Source organism: Poromitra crassiceps (assembly GCF_964638095.1).
Source record: "Poromitra crassiceps genome assembly, chromosome: 2".
NCBI classification, from domain to species: domain Eukaryota; kingdom Metazoa; phylum Chordata; class Actinopteri; order Beryciformes; family Melamphaidae; genus Poromitra; species Poromitra crassiceps.
In genome coordinates this window covers 71,788,252-71,815,403 of record NC_139624.1, presented here as the reverse complement: position 1 = coordinate 71,815,403, position 27,152 = coordinate 71,788,252, and the positions used below count along the sequence as shown (strand labels likewise).

Genomic DNA, 27,152 nt, shown 5'->3' with positions numbered 1-27,152 from the left:
TAGTTGTGTCAGCTGATCCCCTCTTCTCCCCTCCCCCGAGTGCTCCGATGGCCCCTCCCTCATCCCGGCTCTGCCGGGCGCTGTACCGCCTCAGGCCTCCAGGGGAACTCATTCCTTACTGACTGTGACAACCTCAGGCAGTAATGGATCGTGTGTGTCAGACTCAGAGCCGGTCACAAGATGTGCTCTCAATCATCATAAAGACATGCTACTGTACTAGGGTTGTCAAAAGTATCGAAAATATCAAGACTGAAAATTTTAATCGGATACAATACTCATTTGCAACAGGTATCGGTATCAATACAATTTTTTATAAATGGATACAATACTCATTTGCAACAGTTTTGATAGCATCCGTGCTTTATTTTAATGAAAAATCACAGATTTTCCCCTCCCTATCATTGGTGGGTATCTGTTGCTTCAACAAGCTAAACGTGTTCTGATGGCTAGAGCAGGGCTAATGGATAAAGCATCAGCCTCCGTGGGTTCGAATCTGCTGTCTAAGTTCAAAGTTGTATCAGGCCTAGATTATGGAGAAGTGTGCGTCTGTCCGTTCATCTGTCTAACTTTATTTTTATGCCTCCGGTTGTGTCGTCACCCCCCCCCCCCCCTCCTTCCCCTGGTATCGGAAAGGGTATCGAGTATCAATATTTTCCTGGGTATCTATCAGTATCGAAGTATAAATTATAGTATGGTGACATCCCTATACTGTACTATACTGTACACACACACGTCTCTCTCTTTCTCTCTCGCAAGCTCACACATTTGCTTTGTCTTGTCGTTATGGCTGGATGTTTTACAACACATCTTATCACTGTCTCATGATGCTTCTAACTGACTGTCCCTGTGGTCCCAGCTGAAGCTGTTTGAGCAGCAGATGTCAGGTCACCTGGCTGGCACGGCTCAATAAAGAGATGAGCCACTGTATCACACAGCAGACCAGCAGAAATGTGCTGGCGTATGGCCAGAGAGCAATAAGTAATCATGTTTTTATGCAAGCACCGACCTATCCGCATGTGCTGATGTCACCAAGACTCCAGGAGGGATTCTTATTGAAGCGCACGTCAAAAACGCCATGTGCTGGTAACCTGATATAGCCTGTATATTTTGTTCCTGTGGTGATCTCAAGCTAGAAAAGATATGTGCCAGTGCCGGTGAAAGTAATGGCTGTAATATGAGAGGCTGAGATTCTCCTCATAAAATGGCAGTGTGGGGGTAAGGTTAGTGCAAGTCCTCAAAAGCCCCATTAGTAACTAGCAACACATCAGATGTAAGTTCAGTCATATAACCTTGAATAACACTGGCATTTTTTCCTCTCCAGGCTGTGTGTGGTGTTGTGTTAAGTGATCTATCTGCAGTGTATGCCGTCACGCTGCCTGTCAGCTGAGGTGAATTCCTGCGCCTCCTTACGTCACTGGCATGTGGCGGAGGAGAGGAACAAGTTTGCCATGGTGCCTGACAGAGCACAGCAGCCCCCTGCACCCAAACAGAGCACAGAGGCCCCCTGCACCCAGACAGAGCACAGCAGCCCCCTGCACCCAGACAGAGCACAGCAGCCCCCTGCACCCAGACAGAGCACAGCAGCCCCCTGCACCCAGACAGAGCACAGCAGCCCCCTGTACCCAGACAGAGCACAGCAGCCCCCTGCACCCAAACAGAGCACAGAGGCCCCCTGCACCCAGACAGAGCACAGCAGCCCCCTGCACCCAGACAAAGCACAGCAGCCCCCTGCACCCAGACAGAGCACAGCAGCCCCCTGCACCCAGACAGAGCACAGCAGCCCCTCTGCACCCAGACAGAACACAGCAGCCCCCTGCACCCAGACAGAGCACAGCAGCCCCTCTGCACCCAGACAGAACACAGCAGCCCCCTGCACCCAGACAGAGCACAGCAGCCCCCTGTACCCAGACAGAGCACAGCAGCCCCTCTGCACCCAGACAGAACACAGCAGCCCCCTGCACCCAGACAGAGCACAGCAGCCCCCCTGCACCCAGAGCACAGCAGCCCCCTGCATCCAGACAGAGCACAGCAGCCCCTCTGCACCCAGACAGAACACAGCAGCCCCCTGCACCCAGAGCACAGCAGCCCCTCTGCACCCAGACAGAACACAGCAGCCCCGCTGCACCCAGACAAAGCACAGCAGCCCCCCTGCACCCAGAGCACAGCAGCCCCCCTGCACCCAGACAGAGCACAGCAGCCCCCTGCACCCAGAGCACAGCAGCCCCCCTGCACCCAGACAGAGCACAGCAGCCCCCTGCACCCAGACAGAGCACAGCAGCCCCCTGCACCCAGACAGAGCACAGCAGCCCCCCTGCACCCAGAGCACAGCAGCCCCCCTGCACCCAGACAGAGCACAGCAGCCCTCTGCACCCAGACAGAGCACAGCAGCCCCCCTGCACCCAGAGCACAGCAGCCCCCTGCACCCAGACAGAGCACAGCAGCCCCCTGCACCCAGACAGAGCACAGCAGCCCATCTGCACCCAGACAGAACACAGCAGCCCCCTGCACTCAGACAGAGCACAGCAGCCCCTCTGCACCCAGACAGAACACAGCAGCCCCTCTGCACCCAGACAGAGCACAGCAGCCCCCTGCACCCAGAGCACAGCAGCCCCTCTGCACCCAGACAGAGCACAGCAGCCCCTCTGCACCCAGAGTACAGCAGCCCCATGCTCGCACATTAAAAGTTTATTAATACTGAACTTGTCATGTGTCCAGATCGCACCAAATTTGACACTGCACTTCCTTGGGTCCCCAGCAACACAACCGCCAAATGTGAAGTTGATCGGATGAACGCTTCTCGAGATATACTGTACGATACACACACACACACACACACACACACACACACACACACACACACACACACACACACACACACACACACACATACATATTCCTGGAATTAATAGAGAGACTACTGCAGTGCCCACTGCCCATTCACCCTTCTGCAGCACAGAGCACATTTGCCCTGCTAGTGCACGTAGCCCTGCTAGTGCACAGAGCCCTGCTAGTGCACGGAGCCCTGCTAGTGCACGGAGCCCTGCTAGTGCACGGAGCCCTGCTAGTGCACAGAGCCCTGCTAGTGCACGGAGCGCTGTTCACTTGTTTATTCAACGTTTAATCATATTGATTGTGTCGCATGTCCAAATTTGACCAAATCTGACACTGCACTTTAACAATGGAAGATTCAAAATTATACATCAGAAATCCTTTTTATATCAACTTCTGCCATTTACTCTGCTATTTTAGTTTCAAGTAATGTGGAAAAATATGCATAAACAACATTATGTGTGAGCAAAACCTTTATTAGAAAATGACATACAATGCATTGAAGACATGTGTAACCTTAATAATCTGACCATCTGAGGATCAACAGTTATGATATTCTGCAGAGACACCGTGCTGTGCAATGAAAGCTGTAGCGTTTGCACCTTCCACGGCATTCAAATCTGCATCCACACTTGGTCAGTTGTTGGCAACTCTCTGCAATAGAGGCGGGATCAGTATCACCTTTCTTCATTCACCCCCAGTCGGAAGGACTTTGTGCTTCTGGTTGACAAAGTAATGATTGAGCCCATATGCATCCAGCCTGGTAGGCAGCATGCTGTACATGCTGGAGTGGAGCAGCTTATTCTGCCTACTAGTCCCTGCTGGGCTAGGTGGACTACAGTCGGGAAGCTATGCTAAGTTACCATCCTAATGTCCGCCAACATCAGTATGGGCGGGAGGGGATCTTCGAAGAATGGTCAAATAGTTCCCAGCGAATGTCCTCTAATTCTGTCATTCTTTGTTGGATTATGCACATGTTGAAGTAGCTGGTCGGCTGCTAAATAATCCTGCAGTTTGCAACACCTTACATGTGTGATTGCTCCTTTGCAGAGCCCCCGGCCGAGATGGACCAGAACCGATTGATTATTGGTTAGGAAGAGGATGTTCCTCGGTGTGACCCGTCTAGAGCAGAAGAGGCCATGCGTTGTGTCATTAGGTCGGACATCAGCCCTGATTCTTATTGAATCTGAGGGCCATTCGTCGCCCATTCAAAAGGCAGCCAGCAGGGGCTCCATTGGTGTTTAGCCCTTCTGTGACCTGTCCATTATGGTCAATTTCTACTGCATGAAATATCTAACCACCCCCCCCCCCCCCCATCTAATCCTTGGCCGATTAGCCGGCTCCTTAGCATTGTTAGCCGCCCGAGCCTGGGTGACAAAGCCTCTGACTCAGGAGGAGCTCCATGTCCAGCTCTGGGAGAGAAAGTAGCAGATTACAGCTTCCACCCGAGCTCTGGCTTTAGGCAATCCTTCTGCTCACCTACCCCGATCTGATCATCACGTCTCCTCCTGCAAGCCCTGCCCACAGGACAGGAGACAGAGCAGTGGGCTCGGCGGCCACTCTGTGTTGAAAGGGAATTATAGAGGATCTGACCACACGCACACAGTTGATATGTGTCCAGAGCTCATAGAGAGCACTGTTTAACAGCTTACAGGAGAGCGTACTACATTCACTGCTGTGTCTGAACATGGACGTGGAGCACAGTCGAGTCACCCGACACCATGATCTTGGATCTTATGATCTTGGAATCTTTTCAGTTCAGTTTCGCTTCACTGAAAGTTTGCTTTCACTTTCCTTTTGACAATATATATCGAGTTGTTTGTTGAATCTGAGGTTTCGAACACGCCCACTCATCATGAAATAGACTCTCACCAGAGCTCTGTTTTAATTGGCTGCTGTCTGTTTAAGGGGAGCGTGAACTTTTGAACCTGCTGATCTCTGACCTCCTACTAAATACCAACAGATGGTTTGGGCTGTGAGTGTGTTGCTCGTGATCCTGTTTCAGTGCTTTGAGTATGTGAGAGCTTTGCTGTGTGCGTACGTGTACCTATGTGTCTGGAGCCCTAATGAATCAACCTGAAAGGTGTATGCATTTTTAAACTGTTTTCACTTACTTCATTGATTTAACTGTGAGGTTTGGGGGTAACCTCAAGATCTATTCATGTCAGTGTTTCCCCTAGAAAAAATGTCAGGCCTGGAGGGATTTGGAAACGTACCCCGACCGCAACGGTGGGGGCCGTCGCTGGCGACGCTAAACTTTTAGCTAACCTGTTCGCAATATGTTCGCAATGGCATCCCAAGCATCATCATACTATTATGGGATGCGATGCGAACAGTTGTATTATGGGATGATTCCCAGGCAACGACACACGTTGACACGTTTTGGAACAGCGCCGCACGCTGGCATGATGCTCCTAAAAGCAAAATGCTTATTGTTTTGAATGATTTGGCATCTTCTATTACTGTCAACACCAGTATTGTTGTATTGTAATAATATGCCATAAAGGCTTATTGAAATTCTGGGGAGAGCAGGAAAAACAAAAACAAAATTCTGGCCTGGCAGGGGCGTCATATTCTTTTTCTGGCCTGGCGGGGGCGTCGTTGGCCTGGTGAGCCCGCCAGGCCTGTACAATGGTCAGGGAAAACACTGAATGTTGTCACTTGTCAGTAAGGCTCAATGTCAAACTTGGCAGGGTTGTGTGTGTGTGTGTAGGTTACACCAATGTGTTTATCAACACTTGTGCATCTGTGCCAGCCAAGTAGAATAGTCCTTAAAAAGACTGAGAGCACTTCAGAACTAAAGGAACACTGCCTTTACCTGGAGACGTCCCTCTGCTACTCTGTGTTTACATTGACACCCTTGCATCTAAGTGTGTACAGCTTAGGGATGCAGCGGTATACCGTTTGAAGGTATACCGCGGTTTGAAAACGTCACTGTATCAAAACCACTAAAATTTGCCGTCATACCTTCCCCACGGTTACGCGGCCCCTCCCCCTGGCTGCATGCCTACCTAGACTAGAGCACAGGAGAGAGGAGCCGAAAGGACCCCCCTGAACTTTCCCCCATCTAAAAAGACGACGTCGGCTGTATGGGAATATTTCGGCTATTGTAAACACAAATGGTCCGCAATACCGCGAAACCGTGGTATTTTTGTCCAAGGTCATCATACCGTCAAAAACTCATACCGTTGCATCCCTAGTACCGCTATGTGCAGATTTCCTTCTGTAGCTTCATACATGCTGCTTCATTCTTCATACTTTCACCCCTAATTGTCTGAGATCAGGAAGACTTTGGCATGGTTCAGCTGGTCCAAATTTGTGATAGGTGGTCCCGACCCGTACAGCTAGCCGGTTGTGGAGGTCTGCCACTCGCTCACTCACTCACTCACTCACTCACTCACTCACTCACTCGCTCGCTGGCATGTGGCCCTGCAATTGTTGTATAAGCTATAGGACAAATCAGCGTGACGTCACTTGACACCCAGAAATGCGGAACCCCGCGGCAGTTATTAGTATGAGTTGTGCCAGACAAACGTTAATATCTCAAAAACTATACATCACATTGCTTATATTTTGACATCAAGAGTTTGATGTATAATACATGTCGTGTTAAAGTTGTGTGAACTGTCGCAGTTTTTAAAATGTAAACAGAGTTAACTGGCTCGAGTCAGACAATCAAGCCTCGCGCCACTTGGGTTCCATTGCCGTTGCCACCCAGTGACGCGGATTGTTTACCAAAATGCTGCTCGGCTGATCCCTCGTATTAGATAGCATAGGCCCCCATATCAGTATTAGATAGCATAGGCCCCCATATCAGTATTAGATAGCAGCATAGGCCCCTCTATCACGGTCCAGGGATGCCAGCAGCATTTTTTTTTTTACAATGACAGAAAAATGTGAAGGCCGCCCGTCTGTCATTGTAACACAGGTGATGATGACAGAATTTGTATGACCCTATCTGTGTCCGAATGACATAACAAGAAAGAAACGCAACTACTTGGTGGATCTCCCTCCACCGAAATGGACAAAAAAAGAAGAATAAAGCTGCGTTCACACCGACCTATTAAAGTTTTTCGCTGGCATCGAGTTTACATACAAAGTCAATGCAAACGAGCGATTGAGCGTATATTCGCCCGGGAGAAAAATCGCTGGGCGTCCGAGCGACAGAGATAGAGCGATAAGGAGAAAATACGCTCGTCGCCGGAGATGAAATATCCCAACTCGAGGGAAATTACGCTACCATCAGTCGCTGTTCAACACTGATTGGCTGCTGTGTGAGAGTGAGTCAAGGATCACACTGGCTTGGAACAAACCGCGGGTTTATTGTGTGGCAACAACCCGCATTGACAGCTGATTGACAGGCTGACAGCTGACATGTGAAGTCTGTACTACCGGTATATAGCTCACGTTAGGAGCATGCTGATAGGCTTAGCTTGTAAACAACTACGGTGGCTCGTAGTGGACAAACATCATGACATTGCGTAACGTTATAGCCCCCAGATGTCCGTAAATTCGTGTGCCTGTTGATGAGCGATTTAAGCACAGCGACAGAGCGATTCCAAAGGGGTGAATCGAGCGACAGAGCGAAAAATAAATTTCTCTGTGTGAACACAGCTTTAAAAGAATCTAGCATTTTGAAGCTTTCTGAATATTGATCATTTTTCAGTGGGATTTTTGTTCATATATACTCACTCGCCTCGGTTCGGTTCAGCCCTATTCTGTCGCTCACTCCAGTCCTGGGCTCAAGCGAGGGGGCGGGGCTGCCTGCCTGAGCTGTCACATGACACATTCTCAGAGGAAATTCCTCCCGAGGATGAGAACTCTGAGCTGTGTGTGTGTGTGTGTGTGTGTGTGTGTGTGTGTGTGGGCAGGGCAGGGCAGGGCATGAGAAGAGGAAAAGAGGAAGGTGGAGTTGAGAAACACTAGCTTATGACATTTCACTCAATTAAAACGAGATTGACGGTTAGCAAACGCCATTCATTCAAACCAGACGAGCTTGTGTATACTACTTGTGCTTGGTGTCATTTCTTACAGTGCCATGTTTTCTGTGCAGAGTGTTGGCCAGTGTTGGACTGTACATTTGAGCAGCGCCCCCTGGCTGCTCAGCGCACTAACTGCTCACAGCTTAGTTGTTGGGGTGTGTGGCACGCAGCACTTCAGAGGAGCCTGTATCAGCTTACCACAAGGCTCCATCTCTCCCTCTCTCTCTCTCTAGCTATGAACTTGTGCCGGGTTCAAAAGGGAACTGTCAGTCTGGGCAGTTACGTCAGCAGCACATTACGTCACGTGAGCAGCATTCCTCAGCTGGCTGGGTTGCCAGGTATCTGGGAGAAATCCCCCAGGCAGAGAGGGGGGGGGGGGGGGGTGTTGGGCTGGCTCTCTCTCTCCGTTAGGCCACCTCTTGTACAGGGCAACCTCTTTCTTTAATACCTTTTCATTGGCACCTTTTTACAGCATTGCCATATAGCCGTTGAGCGGAGTCCTTTTTTTAGAACTATACAAGTTGTATTTTCTAATTATCCTAATGGGAATATGATTTTAAATGGAAGCTCTTTTCTCCTGTCTAATTAATTGTGTGTCGTGATTAAAAAGGCGTAGTGTGTTTCCGGGATGTAATCAGGCTGTGAGGTCTCCAAGGAGAAGTAGACCCCGGGTAGACACTTAACTTACGGCTCTGCTGCACTAACCTAAAGCAAACAGTCTGCACTAGATGAAGGACTTGCTCAGTCTGGTGCTCTGGGCTGATTTACTACTAGTCCATTTAAAAGCGTTGGCTGTTGGACTAGCTGAGGAGAGCTAGTTCCAGTTTGTTTTGACAAGCTGCTGCTGCTGCTGCGTGGACCTCAACTTTGCACTCTGTCTCCTCCAATTGTCTGAGAGTGACTAATCGATGCCAATGCAAATGATTGACATTTCAGTTGTAAATTGACTCTCACGCAGACGCAGTTTAAGGTTTGTGTTGAGCTACCTCCTTTCTTCTCAGTCGGTTTGTCAGATGGTTTTCAAATGTGTGTTTATTTGAAACAGGAATATTGCTAAGTTAGGGGCTAGGCTTTGCTAGAGACCTCATGATATGATTTCCACATACCGTGGCAAAGCATTGCTTTATTCCTGTGATTTTTAATTGTGACCGTGTGCAGCTCTGCACTGTAGGAGCTTAAATCAATTTGACTGACTGTCAGGAACAGCAACAGTTGATGTCATGGTGGGCAGCATGTAGTTGTAGTCAGATATTTTTTTTTAGATTCTTTCTTTGTTTGCCCACTCTCAGCACCCATTGCACACCTAACTGTCCTGGTGGGAGGATCCCTTTCTGAGTAGCCCTCCATGTTTTTTTGTTGTTGTTGGGTGTTTGACTGGGTGTGTGACTGTGACATTGATTAAGGTCTAATATACCAATAAACTTAACTTTATAATAAATAAATGTAAAAAATTGGCTTTAGATTTGTCATATTCCAAATTATATTGCAACGTATAATAATATATTGTGGTCACAGATTTTTCAAGCATGTCCTCCTAGCTCCTCACGGGAGACTATCTTTATCACACTGATGATGTGCTAGTGCTGATTCAGACTACGTATGTACTGAATGTCCTGTTTTGTGTTATTTTGGTCAGCAGAGAGAAGTGGATGATGCTGAAAGGTTTCCTGGCATTACTGTCCTGCAGCAATGCCCTGAGGGACTCTCTGGACTGAAAGCAAGGTGAGGAGCATCGTCACAGCCAACTCTCCTCCCCCTGTGTGTGCAACAACCTGCACCCCCCTAACCCACACAGTTAATGGACACAAAAGAGTAGGGAATGGGATGCAAATTTTTATCAATTTCCTTAATCGATAAATTGGTCATGTTAACGATTGATTAATCATTATATTAAAAAACAACTTTTGACATCTGCAGCCATTAGTGTCTATGTATTATTGTATGATGTTGTTATCTCCGTTGCTTTAATAAGGCCCATCCTATATTGTGATGTCATAGCACTGCCCACCCTACGTCATCCCAACTGACTTGTGCCACGTACTGCCTTATACAGGTGCGGCGGCCGACGCCCAGCTAACACTGCCTGAGGAAGACCTGCGTGGTTGAAACGCCTTGCGTTTTGTTTGCCCGTAGTATATCGAAGATATATTCTGTTTTGTAACTGCTTGTAACTGCTTGTACACAGATATATTACTTCTTATTAAATATTGCCTTAAAACTCCAAGTAGCTCCCCCTTTTTTCACTTTGACATACAAAATAGAAAATACAAAATGCAGGGTTTTACACCTGTCTTTAGGTGATCAAATTCTTAACGATCGATTAATCGATTGACGGTTAATCATTAACATCCCTACAAAAGAGCCAGTTGCACAGATCGGACTCCCAAAGTACAACACATTATTTGAACCAAGATGTTCATTAAAGGACTAGACTTGGCCTAAACCCACTAGACTTGGCCTAAAACCCATTGTGTCCCCTCGGCAGCAGCTTGTGTTTTTATTGACTTGTGTGTCACTCGATCTAAGCAATGGATTAGGAGAAGTACTCTTGGCACATGTATTGTATTCTAGGCCTGTTCTCATATGGATTGTCTTGGTATCGGGGAGGAACGGGGCCGATGGTGCTTTTGATGTGAGACCCTCCTCCGAGCATCGAGATGAGCTTCAAAGCCAGCGTCTTGCTTTGTATTCTTTTCCTGGGTTTACGGGTCGGAGTTCAGTTTCCTTAGGGCCTGTGTCCACCTGGCGTCTTTTTCCGACGTTAAACGCTGGAAGTACGCTGGAAAGCGCGGATCTCGGCGCACAATTATACAAGGAAGCAGTCTGAAACTAACGTTAGCTCAGTGCGGTAGTAGCTTGATAGCTGACAGCTAACATTAGCAAACAACACACATACAGTGATTTAGCTCAACACTCACCAGAAATATTAAGTGTCTAGCCGATCTGCTCCCACAATTGAGCCGTTCTGTCTCTGTTGCGATAGTTTTTCCATATGATTAGTTACCAGAAAAGGAGCAGCCGACACCAGCGTCTTTCTGAAAAGTTAAAATATTTTCAGCTTGAAGCGCTGCGAGCGCTGGGAGTCGGGCGCACAAAAACGCCGAAAATATATGCTGGGCGGTGCGCACTTTCTCTACACGTCCGTGTGCGCTCGCATACGCTCTCCCCCCATTGGAAACAACTGAAAAAAGACGCTGGACCTGATGAAAAGACGCTAGGTGGACACACGGCCTTACTGGTTCTTTTGGTTGACGTCTAACCGCCGTGACTCGTACTGATGCTTATGTGAGATGGCAGTCTGCAGAATATTCTCCCCAATTCCCTCCATCACGTTCCTGGCTTCTGACTCTCTTTTTTTCCCACTCAGCCTATTAGTGCCCCGATCCACCTGCTTTATAAAAGTGAGAGCAGCCTGCATGCGAGAAGAATCCTGCGTTGGCTGCAGCAGTGTTCATCCATCATGTGTGAAACAAGCCTCATGCTTGAAGCCTCCATATGCCTACTGCACGGTGGTGTTACTTTAGATTTGAGGCGCTGCAGGCTTGAATATCTTTTTCCATATTTATATTCTCTATTTATGAAAGTAAACGTTTACATCACTTCAAATATATGTTTACTGTGTGCGTGCGCGTGCGTGCAGCGCCCGCATCAGCCATCTGTTCCACCGTCTCTGTATATATTCACCTCTGTTGTGGATGAAATATTATATTGTACCAGACACTGATACAAGGTAACCCATTTTTCATCACGCGCAAGATATTTAACCTTATACAAGAATCGGATTCTCACACAGACATCTGGATCTCCCCTGCTCTCGCCCACAGATGAATTGGTGACTGGATTGTTGTGGAGCGGTGCTTATTATTGTGCTGTCCCTGGACTCTCCTGCTCTTTCTCTCTATCTCTCTCGCTCTCTCTCCTACAGTCACAGTCTTTCTCTCCCCCCCCCCTCTCTCTCTCTCTCTCTTGCTCTCCCTCCTACAGCCACAGCCAAGCATTCTGCACCTCACACCCCCCCCCCCTCCCTCTTCCTCCACCACCTCCTCTTGCCCCCCGTCTTCCTCAGCTTAATGTGTTTATTATACAGAAGGCCCTCCCCTCCCCGTCCTGCGACATCCTGAAGTGACTGCCAGTGTTAAAGATTCATGAGCGTGATCAGCTTTCGGTAAATGGGAGGCCTGGCTCTTGGTTGCAATCTGGCACTTTAGAGCCATTACCTTGCAGTGATTCTGGAGTGGACAAGCTCTTTGAGTGGAACTGGGTAGCAGGCAAGGTGCATGTGTCTGTCTGTGTGTGTCTCTGTAAGGCAGTGCTCTGTGTTTGTCTGTTGTTGTTGTTGTTGCAGGATGCAAGTAGACTTGTTTTGTGTGTATCCTCACTTGCCCTCCTCTATATAGAAAAAACATCACATGGATGCAACTGGGACGTATCATCGGTGATGTACCCTGGGGTCATAGGATGTTTCGGGTACTGCGACATCATACACCCTCACCCAGGTGACCCAGCCGGGGTTGATCAAGCCCCGACTTACGTCCCAGTAGCTACCCACGGTCAGCCCTCTAGGGAAAGACAGGGCCACTCAATCCGCTGCTCCGGAACTACTCTGCCGTGCTGGGACCGGGAGGCTCTGGCACGTGGAGGGACTGGGCTCTGTGGGTTGACTCCTGTCCGGGCTCCTCCTACGTCTCACCAGGTCCAGGACCTGTCTCAGTCCTCCTGCACCAAGATGACATGAGACCAGTGTAAAATGGCACAAGGCTAAAGGCTGAGATATACTTGTGCGTGTGGGAGTCTCCAGCAAAATGAGTCAAATTGTGTCATTTCACTAGGATTTCAATGACTAGAAGTTAGTCCAAGGAGAGAATGTGGTGCATATACTTGGTCATAGCTTTCACTCTCTCCTGATATCTCCCCATCGACATTATATTATACTCGCGCTGTTCGCCTCATTTGCGTCGAGTCACATTTTCGAGGAGCTGCACGCAGGCTGCGCCGACAGGCTCGCCGGGCGCGGGGCGCCCCTCGGCGCATTTGGCGAGGGGTTTGATGCGGAACGTATATTTAGGCCTTAAAGAGACAGATGTGCTGTTCCTCCTGTTTTTAGGGGCTGGGCAGATCTGCTGCTGGTCCTTCTTGTATTTGCCAATTATTATTCTGCTTCTTCCTATGAGGAAATCTGCCTTCCCATGCATGAATATAAAGAATACTTATTATTTATTATCGTTATGGGCTGGTCCTGGTGGCATTATGGGCTGGTCCTGGTGGCATTATGGGCTGGTCCTGGTGGCGTTATGGACTGGTCCTGGTGGCATTATGCAGAGTTCCCCAAACTTTTGAGTAGCCAGTCAGATTGAAAAAGTAGCCAGATCATGTTCGCGGCGTTTGTTCCAGTGGTCCTTTTCCCAATTAGTAAACAAACCTCAAATATGTATCCATGAGTGTGACAATTGAAATAATACAAATAAACATTCTTATAAAGGCCCAATGCTCAATTCATTTATAAATAAAACAATATCCGTATTGCAAAACACAAAAAGGCAATGTATATTCTTAAGAACAAAGAAAATACTAATAACTATGTTTCCCACTGGATTTGGAGAGATTGTGGTGGGTAGACCTTGCTTGGACCCTCTTGGGGGGGTTGGGGGGGCCATGCCCTCTCTAAGAAAAATGTGTACATTTTAAACTAAAATGCATGAATCTGGTTCACTTTGAGAACCAATTTAAGAGGCTAGATCAGGGGTGGGCAATGATTTTTCATGGGGGGCCACATGAGAAACCCAGATTGTTGTTCAGTCTTAAACACCAATATTTGATCCTTTTCTCACTCACTCCTATGTCCTGGTGGCATTATGGGCTGGTCCTGGTGGTGTTATGGGCTGGTCCTGGTGGAATTATGGGCTGGTCCTGGTGTCCTGGTGGCATTATGGGCTGGTCCTGGTGGAATTATGGGCTGGTCCTGGTGGCGTTATGGCCTGGTCCTGGTGGCATAATGGGCTGGTCCTGGTGGCATAATGGCCTGGTCCTGGTGGCGTTAGGGGCCGGTCCTGGTGGCATTATGGGCTGGTCCTGGTGGCATTATGGGCTGGTCCTGGTGGAATTATGGGCTGGTCCTGGTGGCGTTATGGCCTGGTCCTGGTGGCATTATGGGCTGGTCCTGGTGGCGTTGTGGGCTGGTCCTGGTGGCGTTATGGCCTGGTCCTGGTGGCATTATGGGCTGGTCCTGGTGGCATTATGGGCTGGTCCTGGTGGCGTTATGGCCTGGTCCTGGTGGCGTTATGGGCTGGTCCTGGTGGCATTATGGGCTGGTCCTGGTGGCATTATGGGCTGGTCCTGGTGGCATAATGGCCTGGTCCTGGTGGCGTTAGGGGCCGGTCCTGGTGGCATAATGGCCTGGTCCTGGTGGCATAATGGGCTGGTCCTGGTGGCATTATGGGCTGGTCCTGGTGGCATTATGGGCTGGTCCTGGTGGCATAATGGCCTGGTCCTGGTGGCGTTAGGGGCCGGTCCTGGTGGCGTTATGGACTGGTCCTGGTGGAATTATGGGCTGGTCCTGGTGGCATTATGGGCTGGTCCTGGTTGCATTATGGGCTGGTCCTGGTGGAATTATGGGCTGGTCCTGGTGGCATTATGGCCTGGTCCTGGTTGCATTATGGGCTGGTCCTGGTGGCGTTGTGGGCTGGTCCTGGTGGAATTATGGGCTGGTCCTGGTGGCATTATGGGCTGGTCCTGGTGGCGTTATGGCCTGGTCCTGGTGGCGTTTATGGGCTGGTCCTGGTGGCATAATGGCCTGGTCCTGGTGGCGTTAGGGGCCGGTCCTGGTGGCGTTATGGACTGGTCCTGGTGGAATTATGGGCTGGTCCTGGTGGCATTATGGGCTGGTCCTGGTTGCATTATGGGCTGGTCCTGGTGGAATTATGGGCTGGTCCTGGTGGCATTATGGCCTGGTCCTGGTGGCATTATGGGCTGGTCCTGGTGGCGTTGTGGGCTGGTCCTGGTGGAATTATGGGCTGGTCCTGGTGGCATTATGGGCTGGTCCTGGTGGCGTTATGGCCTGGTCCTGGTGGCGTTATGGGCTGGTCCTGGTGGCATTATGGGCTGGTCCTGGTGACATTATGGGCTAGTCCTGGTGGAATTATGGGCTAGTCCTGGTGGCATTATGGACTGGTCCTGGTGGCAATATTGGCTGGTCCTGGTGACATTATGGCCTGGTCCTGGTGACATTATGGGCTAGTCCTGGTGACATTATGGCCTGGTCCTGGTGGTGCTACACCAGCCGTCTAAAGTTCAGAACGTTGGAAATTCCTAACAAATTGGTCGTACATGCTCGTCATGCTGCGACTTTGCAACTCTTAACAATAATGTAGGCCCAAGTGAGCAGAGATGTTTAGATGCTTCCAGCTGACAGGAGTTATGAAAGTCCATCATGCTGCTTTTCCTCAAAAACCTTCAAACTATTTAAACCTTTATCTCCTTCCACATTTTTCTGTCCAAGACACCAAACTTGCTCCACAGCATCTTCAGACTGTCCTCCATAAACAATCCAGATAGATTTCTGAATGATCAATAATTGTCCACAGTGCATCAAAATGTTTTTCTGTAAACAGCAACTGCAAATTCTCGCTAAATAAATCACCAATGCTCATGAAAATAAATGACGAAACTTTGATTTTGATGTCATGGTAGATGAAGTGTGTCAAATTTCACAATTGTATCTCAAAACTAGTTTGAGTTTGCCTTTTTTACATACATGGACACTTGGACAGTTATCCTGCATCCCTGATGGTTGGATAAGTCATAGTAGTAGTCTCAAGTAGCTCAATTAATTTGCATTGGTGACAAAGATTGAGTTCAAGTGCCAGGTGATCCAGAATCAACATGCACATGCCCACTCAGGCACTGTGCTGCTGTGGGGGGCTGGAGAGACACGCCACTTCAAACATATCTCATGATCATTGTGCTCCGTGCACTTCACCTCCTTCAAAATGCCCAGCCCCATCACTTGCTGCTGCTGCTGCAGCTAGAATTACTCTCTGTTTTCCCCATCTCCCCATCCTCCTCTGCTCTCTCTCTCTCCACGCTCTGATCTCTCTCTTGTGTTACTCCATTACTCGCTCCATCATTGATCCGATCCTTCTGTATGTTCTGAGAAGCTGCATGCCACCGATGCCAGTCAGTCAAGTCTTGTTAGAATCATCCCAAGAAGACTTCAGTGTTGAACCTGATAGCGCTCTTCTTCATATCCCTTCCATCCATTGAGTCATTCCTCCTTCCATCTCCCCACCATGCCTCTCCTCTCCTCTCCTCTCCGACCCAAAACCTAATATCGGAACATCTGGATTGAGCTAACCGGCATTGTCGGCGAAGGCCAGAGGGTTCACTCCTCCAGACCCCCCACCCCGCCGTCGTTGAAATCGATAATGTTTTTAATTACACGTGTTTGTCTTTAATACCAGCCAACGACACGGCCCCAACATGTGTCTGTGTGTTTTGGCCCACTCAGCGCTTCTTCTTCTTCTTCTTCTCACCCGTGCAAATATTGAGCTGTAAATTGAGAAGAAGTTAGGTCCTCTGACCCCCCCTCCCCCTCCTCCTCTTCTTCTGGCACGGTTTATCTGCAGTTTAGGGAAATAAATGGCCCATGATGCAATCCTCCGGGCTGCAGTCTTTATTGGTGCATCCATCTCGCTCCCCAGCCGGGCCGTTTTGCGCGGATGGAAGCCATGTGAGGACAGCTTACAAGCCAGTGAGACATTGTTCAAGGCCCTCCACGGTGGTTTAGCCCCCCCGCCCCCCCCCCCCCCCCCCCCCCGCTGTCATTATAGTGTGTGCAGGAGACTTCAAACAAACACTTCCCCCCATAGCGTTTGATGATGCAGCTGAATGCACAGTCATGCCTGGCACACTCTGGGTGTGTCTCCATAAGCAAAGCCCTGCTAACCCACATGATTACAGGCATGGCACACTGGGCACATGCCCTCACCCCCTTGGCAGTCACACTGCTGCCTGGCACAGACTCAGGGCCTTTCTTTATTTCATATACTATGACTGGAATGGGTGATTGAGTGTTTTTTGAAGACCCCCCTCTGTATATACACAGACCCCCCTCTGTATATACACGCAGCCCCTGTTGCTTTTTGTTTGGCTGTGGTGGGCAGCTGAACTTGATTTGAGAACTGTGGAGAAGTAGTCAAACGTGATTATTAGCGTGGTGGTGGTGGTGGTGGTGGTGGTGACACAGCGTTACGGTGGCTCTTAAGGGACAGACCACAGTGTTATACAAACGCATCTAATGCTGAAGAAACCGTTGTGCCGTCACATAGCATAATTATGCGATTTGGTGGCCGCTTTTATCCAAAGCACCTTATAGAACTGTTCACCTTATGTTCCAACACAGGGGTCAGCCAGTTACTTCCTATTGTGTTGACACTTCCTGTGACAGTACGGTACTTTTAGTGAGCAGGTAAAACAGATGGTGTTTTGAACAGGAAGTCATAACACAACTGGGTCAAGTCAGCAGGGCTACATAAGGTGAATAAATGCGCAGTGTTTTAATAGGATATGCATGTGTACGAGCTATATAGGATTAAATACACTTCTGTGGCAGAAGCATTGGGCCTTATTTATCAATCAATGCATGCGCAGAGACCGCAGTTTTGGAAGCCTCTTACAATAGGGTTCACATGGACTTTATGAAGCGTTTGTACCTCACCATTCACAGCATAAGAAGGAGCATTCATTGATAAATTTGGCCACTTTTTTCCCCCTTTTTTTCCCCCTCTCAAATTTCAATACAAACCTTTATGGCATATTACAATACAACAAAACATATATTGGTGACAGTAATAATATATTATAATAGCACTAAATATAAATAACACCAAATATTCATTCATTCAAATCAATAAGCATTTTGCTTTTGGGAGCCTGTGTGAGTTTTCATCCCTGTAATGTTTTGCAATAATTTACACAGCTTATTTATTCAGCAATAAATGCAACTTTATTAATCTCATCCTCTCCTTGTGATCACTTTGTTTGAAGTCTTGAATACTGAGCGAACCAACATTTTATAAAGCAAATATAAATTGCAGAGCGCCCGCTGTGCCGTTTCACCGAAAGCCGACCGCGCCATCCACACGTCGCGCTGCGTCTGTTGTTTAGGTTTTGTTCTCGGTGGGTCGTACCAACAAGCCTGAAACCAATTCTAGGGGAAACACTGAAGGATACACAGCTTTGAATGCTGTCACACTTCCCATCAGCTGCATCACTCTAGTTTAGCTCACCTGCTGCAAGTCAACAGTTACTACACCTGTTTGCCCAGAGCTGTCTATCCTCTGATAGGTTAATATTAGCCAGGATTACAACCTCACAGGTGGAATTCTACACAGACATCTTACAGAAATGTGCTGTCCTTTGAGGTGTTTATCCCAGTGTTATACAGAGTGTCATGTGGAGTCTTAGGGGCACTTTACACGAGGACGGTTTCCTATGGTGACGGGGAATTATTTTATCGTTAGTGCCTCCCTTTTGGACGGCGACGGCAAATTTGGGCTTAGGAAACGACACATTTTGAAACCACCCTCCAGAGTGAAATTCTTGGTGATGCTCCCCGCTGAGGACTCCATGTAATCGCTTGAGACGGCTCATTTCAGGAACTCTGACGTGCCTACACACGCGATTACGCCATAGCCGTGCGCGAGTTGGCAACCATTTTCAAAATAAAACGTCAGTATGAATGAAGTTTGGCAACATTCTGAATTAAGCTACACTGCGGCCAACTTCAGTTACATGTTCATAACGTTACTGCTGCGAGGAGCTGATGGCTGTACCCTGTCGGCATTTAACGTTAGTTACAAAAGCACGTCGACAGTGTTTTCTCACTGCCAGTAGCCTACAGTAGGGTTTGACAGATAGCACACTCAGCGCTCCCGGTCCTTGCTGCTCATTAAAGATTTCCAATAGGCGTTATTCTGATAAACTGGTCACATATATGTTACATTCTCACCCGACAAATATTAAAACTTTAAAACAGTTTGGGTTTTTTTTTTAGCTTGAAAACAGCATTTTGGCAAGTCTAAATGACTGCTGTAGGCGTACTCTACTTCCGTGTTTAAAACCTGGAGAATACGATTACGAAATGACGTCATGCAGAAGCGTCCTTGTATGGGCAAAGAATAAGGTGATCACACTGCCACCTAGCGACCTGGCATGTACATATTACAGCGTTTTAAAAATTCAACAGCGCTCATGTAAACAGGGAGAAGGTGTGAAGGAAACGCTATTGTGTCGTTTCTTCCAGAAACTGTCCTCGTGTAAAGGGCCCCTTATCCAGGTTGTAGCAGCTGAGTTTGATAGGAAGAGAAACCTTGTGTTTTCTGGCACTGTGAGGAGCAGCAGCAGCAGCAGCAGCAGCAGCCCCCCTGTTGTCTCTGCGTTCCTCCCTGGCCAGACTGGGTGGCTCCAGCATGGGCCAGGAGAGTCTGCTCCTGTGTCACCTAAGATATGAGCCGTGACACAAAGCTGCCGTCACCTCACTCAACTGCAGGCACAGCTTTCAAAGTCAATTGATTTTTCAAACTTTCAAACGTTGTGTGTGTGTGTGTGTGTGTGTGTGTGTGTGTGTGTGTGTGTGTGCTTTTCTGTTGAGGTTAGTTCAATGGACCTGTCTGTCTTTAAGTATGCTATTCACCGTTATGTTCAGACCTTACAGTGGGCCAAATTCTTCCGGGTCCTTTTAACACTTCCGGCGGTCACGGCGCAAAATAAGAGAGTTGTTTTTGGAGCAGACAGTGCAGGGGTAAAATAAAGAATGTAGCTACTTTGAGCCGGTACACAGCAAGCAAGCAGAGTATCCACTGTTAGCCAGGTCAGATAACGTTATCGTCCACAATGACGAGCACTTCCTGGACTCCAACAAAGAAAGCTTCAGATAGTTTTCTCTCCTCCGAGCGCTCGAGCCACTTACGTCTATAAGACCAGCAGAGCAGACGTTAACCTAATTCCCTGGAATGCAAGACTTAACGAGCCAGTTACATGGCGTTGCATTCTTAGACATTGCCGTTTGCTTTTATTTGGTATGTTACATACAATTGGCCAAATTATTAGTTAAGTTAAAAGAGGGGTACGGTGGTGCAGTGGTAAGCGCTGTCGCCTCACAGCTCGAAGGTCCTGGGTTCGATTCCCACCTGGGACGCTATGGGCGCTGGAGTTGTGGACCCCCCATATCTTCAGTGCCCACTGCCCAGGTGGGCTATCTCGTCGAAAGGGCCTTTCTGTGTGGAGTTTGCATGTTCGCCCCGTACCCCCCAGGGGGTTCCTCCGTACATAACCCCCCACCAAAAACATGCAGAAGATCGTCAGCCGACCAGTGACGACAACATCTGAAGATGGTCCAATGAAGGTCCCCGGGTGCTGGAAAGAAATAGCGACCACTGCTCCTGGCCTGCCCCCTGGAGGAAAGGACAAGCCTGGATGGGTCAAATGCAGAGGACATAATTTCACTGGCCACCGTCAGCATGAGTGTGTGTAGTGGCCGCATGCATGTGTTGTAGTGTGTTGTGTGACAATAAAGACGGGCTGCCGTCTGAAATCGTGTTTTTTTTTTTTTTTTTTTTCAGAGTTAGATGATATTGGAGCAACCAGCCATTTTATTTTATTTTATTTTTTGCGGAAGTTGTGACACGACCACACAACCGGGTCAAATGGGCGTGGCTACATAAGGTGAATATTCCTATGTTGCTAACTTGCTATAATGACTTGCTGGGCCACTCTTATTTATTAGTCACCGACCAAATCATTAAAATTCCCATGTTTCCTTATTTTCGTGAAAGGCATAGGGAACAAAAACATTTTTGTTGTTAAAAAGGAAAATAATTAAATTAAATTAAATTGAATGTTGAGAATTAGTTCAAGGTTCAAGGTTCTTCGTCTCCAATATTGCGTGCACTCTCATGGCATATGAGTCTAACAATGATCAGATATTGGACAGCTATTGATGTAGTGTTGAGGCTCTGCTGCTGAGGCAGTGGCGTGGCCATTACAGTCTTATAATAAGCCACGCCTTCATTTAGACTGGTGAGTCAGTCAGTCGCACAGTCAGGCCATGATGCAGACGAAACGCTGTCACGAAGTGACAAGTGCTGAGTTCACACAGGCAGGGCTGACTGTGGCACTGGTTACTGTGTGTGTGTGTGTGTGTGTGTGTGTGAGAGAGAGTGAGTCTGGGAAGGGGTGTTTACTACCCTTATGCAAGTGGAAACCTAAGCTCATCATAACTGAGACATCACAACAAAGTAGCAAAACAACGTGCTCCAGTAAACCACCCGAGTCCCAGCCTCTAATAGTCACATCCTCAGGTTTCACTTCCGCTAAGATCTTCAGTCTGCCAGGGTTTTGACCCTAAAGGCTGGCTCAGACTACACGAGTTTTGGCACGATTTATGCCCGATTCACCCCTCCCGAGAATCTGAGGAGAAATGTGGCCTGGCAGCTCGGTCGGTCCCGATGTTCGGCACAGATGATCTGATAATGTGAGCGCTTTGTAGATCCAATCTTAACCCTCCCGATGATCTTCAGTCTGCCAGTGTTTTGACTAGGGATGCACCGATCCACATTTTTTCACTTCCGATCCTGTTCCGATACCTGAATTTGGATATCTGCCGATACCGATATTATTCCGATACCGATATTTTTCTTGAATATACAGTATAGGCAAAGATTTGGCCAATTAAAGATTAAAAAAAAAATATACCTTGCAAAAAGCAGACAAAATTAAGAAAATATACAAGGCAAAGAAGGATACTATTATACAAGGGCAAATTACGGCCCGCGCTGGAATTGACCCCCCCCCCCCCGCATTCCTATCCGTGAATTATGTCAGTATCGGCACCCGATACCGATATTGGATCGGATCGGCCCCATCCCTAGTTTTTACCCTAAGATCTTCAGTCTGCCAGTGTTTTTACAATAAACGGCATACTGGGCCTGGCCTAACGGGCAGTTATCATACCTAAAGTCTAAAAAGGATCTGACTTTTGTGTGACATTTGCTATCACTGACTTTGTCTCAGAAGAGGACTTGGTTTCATCTTGTTGGTGGATGATGATGTTAAGCTGGCTTTATACTGTGAAACTTTCACACAACTTTAGTTGGTTGAAACTTAGGTGAAATTAAGTTGCAAGGTGATTTGCATGGTCTAAAGCCCTCTGCAACGCACTTGAAATTTGTCTGAAACTCAGCCGCAACAGTTGCAAAACTCTCAATTTTGTGAAACTAGTTTCATGCAACACCCAACCAAAACGCTGATAACATGTCCGATAATGATGTCAAACAACTGAACCATGTCAACAAACAAACGTGAGCTCAGCAACCTACGTTGATGTGGTCTCATTTCAACTCGACAACAGCGTATCACCGAAAGGAACAAAATCAAACAGATATGGTCTCTTGGATGCTTCAGAAGGAGATTGAGTTAGACTTCATGGAGGGATGGTAATCATGCTAAAGTGTTTCATTGAGCCATGCCAACAAACAAACATGAGTTAGGTACTGGAAGCAAAGATGTTTAAATGGCAGTTAGCCGGTGGCTACCGCTAGTTTAGTTAATGTTAACATGACGGATGTTTGAACAATTTGCTATTGTTTGTTGTGTGTTTTGGGAGAATCCACTCACCAGAGGCTCATTGGCGCAAGCTCCTTGAAGAGAGTGTGAAATAATCCATTGGTCTCTCTTTTGAGTAGCCAGTCGTTCACCCACAGATGTTAGCCTTTTAGCTCCTCCAGCATATCAATAAGTAGGCTATTAAGGCACCGATAGCTCTCTTCCTATTCTCTGGGCCAGCCATAATCTATCTATCTATATAATGATGTCATAGGAGGCATTGTGACAACACTGATGATGTCATCATTGATGTCATAAGATTGATGATGTCATCAGTGATGTCATAAGATTGATGATGTCATCAGTGATGTCATAAGAGCAACATTATCTTATGGCATCACTGATGATGTCATAGGCACTGATGTAAACTTAAGGGCACAGACACACACACACACCCGCGTGCATGTAAACTTAAGGGCAATAACATTTTGTGAGCAACACACACACACTCGCAGGGCAGGCGAGGCCACGCTGCAGCCGAGCTGCGTATGCGAGCTGCAAGGCGGGTGATAGTGAGCCCACGCAGCGGGCCTAGGAATCGAGCGCGCCTAGTGAAAGAAAGTAGCCAGCGAAAAAAAGGTAGCCAGCAAGTGGCAGAAGAAAATGATACAACACGTCCAAATTGATATTATCCAGCGAGAAAACTATACGAAATAAGATACAAAGATGCAAGTTACAATGACACTCCCCACTTGATCTACTGTAGCGAGAAAAACGAAATATAACAGATGAAACATTACCAATCTAGCTAGCCTGTTTTAATCAAATAAACTACTGTGTTGCATGAGACTTGATGATTTTTGAATTGCTATATGTAACTGTCAAGTTGCATGTAAATTATGTTTCATGCAATTTGCAACGTGCAACTAGTTGCGTGAAGGTTTTACCATGTAAAGCCAGCCTTACAGAATCACTTAAACATACTCTTTCCCTCGTCCCCGTCTTAATATTATGGAATGTGTTGTGACCAAGATTGAGTCTTACCTTTCAGCGCCCCGGGTCAGAACCGGGTCAGTGGAGTTGTGAAGAATAGCTGTTTGAAAGCTGCACGACTTTATCCATCTTGGATCTTGACATCCTCACTTAGCCCCGCAGTGATTCCACATTGTATGAGTGACACAAGGCAGTCTGTATTGACTGATGGGCCGTATGCCCTGACTCCCAATGCTAATGAACTGAACCAGCTGACAGCCTGATGTTGGACTAAGTGATGGCAGAGACTGTCCAGAATATGCCAGTCAATCACATGCATCATGTGTTTGACAACTGCATCACGGCCTCTACTGAGAGGATTAGCGAAGCATGACAGGGGGAACTTGGCATTGAGTTATCTGATATTGTATGGGATAGGAGTCTTGTCTGTGGTACAGCTATGCTCAGTTAATAGTAGACACCAGCTGATCCAATTTAAAGTCACCCATCGTCTTCACTATTCTAAGCAAAAGTTGCAAGATTTACCCCTCTGTCTCTCCACTGTGTGACAGGTGTCAGGTGTCAGAGGGCACTCTGTCTCATGCCTTCTGGTTCTGCCCTTCACTGGCGGGATTCTGGGCCAAAATATTTGACTGGTACTCTTAAGGCCTACGAAATAACCCTTCAGCCGGAGGCAGAACTCGCCATCTTCGGCTGCTCGGAGTCCTCTCTGAACTTCACTACAGCTGTGCAACAATCTCTGACACTGGGGACAACTGTTGCCAAAAAACGAATTCTTAAGGAATGGAAGTCCCCCTCTTCACCCTCTTTCCAATTGTGGTTGACGGACATGATTTCTGTTATACGGATGGAGAGTCTCAGGTTCCTGAGAACCAACTCACTTAGAAAATTTCGAACTATATGCAACCCGTTTTTAGCCTACCTCGATGAGGTTACGGGCGACAGGTGACTCGCCCGGCTGGTTTCCTATAGACCCCTTGCCTGAGATCCCAAGTACATCACTTACAAGCACATAAGCATCTTACGTGGCTGGTAGCACCACTGTAATGTTGAATGTTCATTATGTTTGTATGTTTTTGTTTCTTTTCTGTTCTTGTATCTGAGCCTGTTTGTCTCTTTTGTTTTGTTTTGTTTGTGTTCTATAATTTTTTTTTAATTAAAATATGGGGGGGGGGGGGGTCACATGCATAATTAAGTTATGGCTTCACTACTGCCACCCCAACCCCCAGTTCTTCTGAGTAAATGCACATAAACGTTATAAATATAGTCACGTTATAAACAACTAACCAACGCTGGGGGTCCGTATAGAAACAGTGTTACTCAAAATGGTTAAAAGTTAAATCAATTTGGTCATTCAGTGGCGTTTTACTGCCATGTAAAGTAACTAACGTTAGCCGCTACACCCGCTAGCATAGCCGACTACCCATAATGCATTACGTTATCCCAGCACCCGAACCACATTTAATGCATAAAATAAAGCTGAAAACGAAAACCAGATTTCTAAATAGCCGTTACCTTGATCAACTGAGCACACAAGGGTAATCTAAATGGTTACTTTGACCGTCTACATTTTTTTCTGAACTTATAAAAGTGACATATTAACCCTTACGGCTGTAGAGCAGAATAACTCTGCTGTAAAACCTTCATAGACGGGTTTTGTTTTGGTCAAGTTAAAACCGTCTATTACACCGGAAGAAGCACCCATAGGCATCATGGCAGCTAGAAATAAGGTGGATAAGCGCTGTCAGATCTGGCTTTCTGCTGCACCCACTTTCCCTCTAAATGACTCAACTTAATGAGGTGAAATTGGTTGTTGTTTTTGTTTTGTTGTGTTGTGGTTTTTCTGAGAGTTTAGTGATGGAAAGTTGATGAATATTTAAAAGGGATGTGTCTTACTCAAAGCAGTTTGGTAGGACTCATCAGGGAGTAAGCCTAGAGCCATAACGTGTTAAAAGCAGATACCTGATTTCTTTGTCATCATCATCATAACATCTTTGCCTTGGTGCACTTTTGACTTGTACATAACTATGGTCGTTAAAAGATGCATGATGTGTGTATGTCCGTGTCTCGTGATTGTGCGAGTAAGGCAAGACAGCAGCACAGTACAATGTGCTGCACATGCACTTAGTGTGCTGCTGATGACTTCATCATCATAATGCTCTGTAGTACTAGGGATGTAACGATAGACCGTTTTACGGTTCACCGCCGTGTCAGGCAACCGTGCCCACGTTAAGCTGCAATATGCACGGTCGCACAAAACGTCACACTTTCATTTGCTAGTAGCAAATTGAGTCACTAAATAGGAGTTTTACACACGCACACAAAAGGCTTATTGATTGGATTAGTTGCCTAACGTTACCTGTTAATTGCGGAGAAAGCTGTTCAACCTCATTGGCTGTCCGGTTGTGTCATGTGATTGACATTTCTATGTTAGTGGACGTGACGATGACAAAGTAAAGAGGAAAACGACGAGGCACCAGCTCTTTATCTGCCGAATAAGCGGCTGAAGTCGACGGTTTGGGAGTTTTTGTGGTTAAATCCAAGGTATGGTTAGCGGACATCCACGACAGGCAGACTATATGATATAACTTGTCTCTCTGGCTTGTAGTCGTCAATAAAACTGGATGCCCTGCGGTGCGCCATCTTGCTACAACATACTGTACGCCAACACTACTTGAACAAACCGTATTGAGTTTGAGTTAAATAAATAAATAAATTAAAAGAAGCTTAAAATTCTAATTTAATGTTTAACTGTGGTCAAAGTTTCTCTTTAAAGCAAAATGTTGTTTTCTCTCTCGATGGACCATAGTGCATTTAATTAAAAGGGGAAAAATGTAATATCGTGAAATACCGTATATACCGTGATAATTCAGTAGATATCATACCGTACTGTGAAATCTGATATCGTTTCATCCCTAGGCTGTACATAAGTGTTATTTGTGTGTTATGAGCTGATGTCTTGTGTCTCATCAGAGCAGCATGAAACATGAATTCCTTCTCCTCCTAACAGAGGTTCAGTTTTATAATTGTTTTATATTTTATTTATGTTATGTTATGTATTTATGTTTTATGTATAGTTTGTTGTATTGGTGGCAGAAAGTTGAAGGTAAGGGCTTAATGAAGTACACATGGAGGAGAAGTGAAGAAACACAGAAGATTCACTTGCTTCCAGACCGGCTCTGGACTTGTGGAGCCTGAGCAAGAGGGACTGAGCTTTGCTCTGGGAAGAACCCCTCCTCTGCTGGCTGACGTTGCTAATTAACTCTGTGACACAGCTCTACAGAGGAAGTGCTAACACCAGTACCCAGCTGTTTATAGCTGCCCTGGGATCCAGGGCATTCTCTAGGCTTAGAGGTCCCGAGCTAGTCTGCCCGTTTGGAGATGCCCCCCCCCCCCCCCCCAGCAACAGAAATGGCCTGCCAGCCTGCTGGCCACACTGTCTGGCTGTCTGTCATGGTGTCTGTCATTGAGACGTGCCTTAGTACTTGCAGCCTCTCTCGTATTTTGTCTCAATGTACAATGACCCGTCGTTACTGCCGTGTCAAGGAGACGCAGGCAACCAATCATATCCAACCCAAAGGGACAAGCGGAACCAATCAGGTTTGGAATCCCCATGGTAACTTGTGCCGGAAAGCCCGGAGACAACCAATCAGGACGGAGAGTGCTACTTAGCTTTGAGAGTTTAATGGCCTGTTTCTGTTGTCATTAATAAAAGCACATAACCTCTGCTGTAGACACTGGTGTCATTTC

The 27,152-nt window shown here is 47.2% G+C and overlaps 1 protein-coding gene across 1 annotated transcript in view; it reads left to right on the top strand.

Annotated features, from left to right (window-relative positions):
- ncoa2 (nuclear receptor coactivator 2) overlaps positions 1-27,152 on the top strand; it is a 171,018-nt gene that overhangs the window by 30,116 nt on the left and 113,750 nt on the right. The window contains exon 2 of the mRNA XM_083632246.1: positions 9,448-9,533. The gene's annotated coding sequence lies outside the window, so the exon portion shown is untranslated. The remainder of the gene's footprint in view (positions 1-9,447; positions 9,534-27,152) is intronic.